Below are 5,431 nucleotides of genomic sequence, written 5' to 3'. Positions count from 1 at the left end.
CAATCCACCCCTTGTCAACTTGGCAACCAGACACATTTCTTTAAACTAGTTCCAGATACACAAACATGCATATAATTGCGCCTAACATACTATAACTGTCCTTCGTACAAACAGAAACACAATAATTCCCCTACCAAAATACACAATGTAACTTTTCTTTGGTTGATGTTTACTCCTATCAGTTCATAAGCTTAACATTAAAACACAAGTTTAACAATTCCCAAAACACAGCATTACATCTAACATTATGTTACAATGAAACCGTATTTGGGGAGAAGTAGTAATCATAATCCTCTTTTCTGTAACTGATCACGAGGATGTAACTGGTATTTAGAACTTCCTTCTTCCACTACCCATTCTGTATTGCCTTGGCCTTCAGCAAGCACCTCAGCAGGTCTCGGTTCTTTCCCCAGTAGAGTGACCCATACTTTCATTCCTGAAGGTTCTGGACCACTTGTCACTTTGTCTGGATTAGGTTGCTGTAATTTTCCATTAACCTTAATGACAGGGCATGGTAATACTAAAAGGCACCCTAAGGAATCTCCTGCACTCCATGTATATTCTTCCTTTCCTCCATTGTGGAGTAGTAGTCCAACTTCCCCTTGGTAGTCTGGGTCAATCACCCCTGACAACACCGTGACTCCCTTTTTAGCTTGTTTCCTCAGAGGCAAGAGGAGACCAAAATGACCAGGGGCAAGTCTTAGCTTCCAGTTCAATGGTACCATTGTCTGCTTCCTGTTATAAGCCTTCCCCCCTCTGGAACCAAAACTTCTAGTCCAGCAGAACATGAAGTCATGGGAACAGGAAGCAAAAATTTTGCTAGTGGATCACTAGGGGTGATGGTGAGTGGCACCATTCCTACTTCCACCCCTTGATTCCTGGACCCATGAATCCTGGCTATGGGAGACACAGTGCCATATAATGGACATTAATTCAAAGCATATACAGCCTGTTGAGGTACTTTACCCCAGCCTTGCAAACTATTGCCACCTAGCTGGCATTGTAACTGTGTCTTCAAAAGGCCATTCCATCTTTCTGTCAAACCAGCTGCTTCTGGATGGTGAGGGACATGGTAGGACCAGTGAATTCCATGAGCAAATGCCCACTGTCTCACTTCTTCAGCTGTGAAATGTGTTCCTTGGTCAGAGGCAATGCTATGTGGAATTCCAAGACGGTGGATAAGGCATTCCGTGAGTCCACGGATGGTAGTCTTGGCAGAAGCATTACGTGCAGCAAAGGCAAAGCCATATCCAGAATAGGTATCTATGCCAGTGAGGACAAAGCGCAGCCCTTCCATGATGGAAGTGGTCCAATATAATCAACCTGCCACCAAGTTGCAGGTTGATCACCTCGGGGGATGCTGCCATATCGGGGACTCAGTGTTGGCCTCTGCTGCTGGCATGCTGGGCATTCAGCAGTGGCTGTAGCCAGATCAGCCTTGGTCAGTGGCAGTCCATGTTGCTGAGCCCATGCATACCCTCCATCCCTGCCACCATGGCCACTCTGTTCATGGGCCCATTGGGCAATGACTGGCGTGGCTGAAGAAGGAGGTTGGCTACTGTCCAGAGAACGAGTCATCTTATCCACTTGATTATTAAAGTTGTCTTCTGTTGATGTTACTTTTTGGTGAGCATTTACATGGGAAACAAATATTTTCATATCCTTTGCCCATATAGAGAGGTCTATTCACATACCTCTTCCCCAAATATCTTTGTCACCAATTTTCCAATTATGTTTCTTCCAAGTTCCTGACCATCTGGCTAGACCATTGGCTACAGCCCATGAATCAGTATACAGTCTCATCTGGCCATTTCTTCTTCCAGGAAAAATGTACTACCAAGTACACTGCTCGAAGTTCTGCTCACTGTGATGATTTCCCTTCACCACTGTCTTTTAAGGATGTCCCAGAAAGGGACAAGCTGTCCACTTGCAGGTGGTGCCTGCATAACGTGCAGAGCCATCCGTAAACCAGGCCCTAGTCTTCTCGTCCTCTGATAACTGATCATATAGTACACCCCACAAGGTTATAGGTGCATGCTGGGAAACTGAAGGCAACATAGTGGGTATAGGAGCCATAGGTATTTGGGCAACTTCCTCATGTAATTTACTTGTACCTTCCGGGCCTGCTCTGGCTCGATCATGAATATACCACTTCCTTTTAATGATAGACTGTTGCTGGCCATGTCCAACTTTATGACTTGGTGGGTCAGGTAATATCCAGGCCATGATAGGCAACTCAGGTCGCATGGTGACCTGGTGTCCCATAGTCAAGTGTTCAGTTTCCACTAGGGCCCAGTAGCAGGCCAACAGCTGTTTCTCAAAGGGAGAGTAGTTGTCTGCAGATGATGGCAGAGCCTTACTCCAAAATCCGCTGTAATTCACCAATGGGGGCCTGCCAGAGACTCCAAACAGCATCTTTGTTTGTTACTGATACCTCGAGCACCATTGGATCTGTGGGATCATACAGCCCCAGTGGAAGAGCAGCCTGTACAGCAGCCTGGACTTGTTGCAAAGCCTTTTCCTGTTCTGAGCCCCACTCAAAATGAGCAGCTTTCTGAGTCACTCAGTAAATGGGGCAGAGTAAGACACCTAAATGAGGAATGTGTTGCCTCCAAAATCCAAATAGGCCCACTAAGCGTTGTGCCTCCTTTTTAGTTGTAGGAGAAGCCAGATGCAACAATTTATCTTTTACCTTAGAAGGGATATCTCTACATGCTCCACACCACTGGACTCCTAGAAATTTCACTGAGGTAGAAGGACCTTGAATTTTTGTTGGATTTATTTCCCATCCTCTGGTTCTCAAATGAATCCAGTGTGGTTGCTACCTCCTGCTCACTAGGCCCAATCAGCATAACATCATCAATGTAATGGACCAGTGTGATATCCTGTGGCAGAGAAAAGTGATCAAGATCCCTGCGAACCAAATTATGACATAGGGCTGGCGAGTTAATATACCCCTGAGGTAAGAATGTGAAGGTATATTGCTGGCCTTGCCAGCTAAAAGCAAATTGTTTCTGATGATCCTTATGGATAGGTATGGAGAAAAAGGCATTTGCCAAATCGATAGCTGCATACCAAGTACCAGGAGATGTTTTAATCAGCTCAAGCAAGGAAACCGCATCTGGTACTGCAGCCTCAATTGGAGTCACCACCTGATTCAGTTTACGGTAATCCATGGTCATTCTCCAAGACCTATCTGTCTTCTGCACAGGCCAAATGGGGGAATTGAATGGAGATGTGGTGGGCACCACCACCCCTGCATCCTTTAAGTCCTTGATGGTGGCAGTAATCTCTTGGATCCCTCCAGGAACGCGATACTGCTTCTGGTTTACTATTTTACCAGGCAAAGGCAACTCTAGTGGCTTCCATTTGGCCTTCCCAACCATGATAGCCCTCACATTACAGGTTAGGGAACCAATGTGAGGATTCTGCCAGGTACTAAGTACATCAATCCCAATTATACATTCTGGAACAGGGAAAATAACTACAGGGTGAATCCGAGGACCTATTGGACCCACTGTAAGTCAGACCTTTGCTAAAACTCCATTGATCACCTGGCCTCCATACGCCCCTACTCCAACTGGAGGACCACAGTGACGTTTTGGATCCCCTGGAATCAGTGTTAGTTCAGAACCAGTGTCCAGTAATCCCCAAAATGTCTGATCATTCCCCTTCCCCCAGTGGACAGTCACTCAAGCAAAAGGCCTTAGGTCCCTCTGGGGAAGGATGGGAGAAAGATTAACAGTGTAAATTTTTGGTGCATCAAAGTCCTTCTCCAAGGGGACTTGGCTCCCCATCATTGAGAGGTTCTGGGTCTGTAAACTGGCTCAAATCTGGGAACTGGTTGAGGGGCTGTGATTCCCTGTTAGCGTGATTTGATGTAAGGTTCTGTTCATTTGCCCATAAATTTTTTCGATTATATAAATCTAGTGAAAATTTTGTAGGCTTCCTATCTATTTCATTTCTAGGAATGCCATGGCTAATCAGCCAACGCCAGAGGTCTGAACATGTTAGATTATTCTGGTTATTGTTCTGCCTTTGTTGTCCATTATGGTAAGTACGTGGACCCTGCTTTTGGCGATTAAGTGCCACCACTTGACCTCTGCCACTCCAGGACCCAATCAAGCCCATTGCCCTTAAATGTCCTAATTGAGTAACTGCAGTCCCCACTGTAAAGTCTGGCATGCAAAAAAGAGCAATAACAGGGCCCTTCAGGGATGCTGGTGCTCCCCTCACAAATCTGTTTCTCAAGGTGCTGGTGAAGGGTATGTTTTCTGGATCATCCCAATGTGGAGGATTAGGTTTAACTTGACAGATTCACTCCAGCATTCCCATTTCCCTGAGTCTCTGAATCCCCTCATCAATAGTAAACCATGGAATATCAGGCATCTCTAACTCATTCACAGTGGGCCATCTTTTGATCCATATCTCTGTCAACCATCCAAATAAACTATTAACACCTTTCTTCACTCCATGAGCTATGATATTAAATTCAGAATCCCTACTTAATGGGCCCATATCAACAAATTCAGCCTGATCCAGATGTATGTTTTTGCCACCATTATCCCACACTCATAAAATCCAGTCCCATGCTTGCTCATCAGGCCTCTGCCTATAAGAGTTGGAAAACTCAAGAAGCTCCTTGGGAGTATAGCGAACCTCATCATGGGTCACACTATGTATCTCACCTTTAGGTGCTTTCTGTGATTTGAGCCTGGTTATGGGCCTGGAGGTAAAAACGGGTGTTAAGGGTGGGTCCTGAGGAGCAGCAGCATAATCCCATTTAGTCAACATAGCATTAGCTTCCCCAAGTATGCTAGGAGATTCCAACACAGCAGCAGGTGGAGGTGGTGACGCTTCTGCCATTTCAGGTGGGGAAATCTCTCCCTCAGGTAAAATCACTTCATTAGCATCCAGAAATTCAGTATCTTCACTTTCCTAAGAATCCTCCCATACATCTCCATCCCAATTCATGGGATCCCACTCTTTTCCAACCAGTGCCCTCACCTTTGCTTCTGATACTCTTCGAGGCTGAACATTAAGTTTACGTTGTAGTTCAGCCAACCGAATTATGAGGGACTGTGTCTGGGTTTCTGCAATCTCAGCCTTGCGGCTAAAAGAGAGGAGATTTTCACTCATGACACACTGAGAAACTTTTAAATTTCTTATCTGTTTCTGGAGATGTGATTTCTCCTTCATTAGTTTGTCCAAAGCAGCTAAGACCAACCATCCAGCATCATTATATTGTCTACTGTGCCAAAGACATTCAAAATTGTTTTGTACAGAGTCACTAAATTTTTGACATCTCACAATTGGTGAATTAGGATAATCAAATGGATCTATGAGACGTATTAATTTAAACAGTTCGTGCCAAGGATTATCAGTATATTGCACAGAAGTAGAAGCAGAGACCTTGGTGTCTTCAGGCTCA

General features: G+C 45.0%; 1 pseudogene; it reads right to left on the bottom strand.

The window, feature by feature from the left end:
• Positions 1-284: 284 nt before the first annotated feature.
• On the bottom strand, positions 285-3,797 carry LOC101788208 (uncharacterized; annotated as a pseudogene).
• Between the last annotated feature and the right edge of the window lie 1,634 nt (positions 3,798-5,431).

The sequence above is a fragment of the Cavia porcellus genome, unplaced genomic scaffold (assembly GCF_034190915.1).
Source record: "Cavia porcellus strain 051 isolate PalLab524CR breed Dunkin Hartley unplaced genomic scaffold, mCavPor4.1 scaffold_7, whole genome shotgun sequence".
Lineage (NCBI taxonomy): Eukaryota > Metazoa > Chordata > Mammalia > Rodentia > Caviidae > Cavia > Cavia porcellus.
The sequence above is the reverse complement of the archived record's forward strand: the minus strand, read 5'-3'. Positions and strand labels throughout refer to the sequence as shown.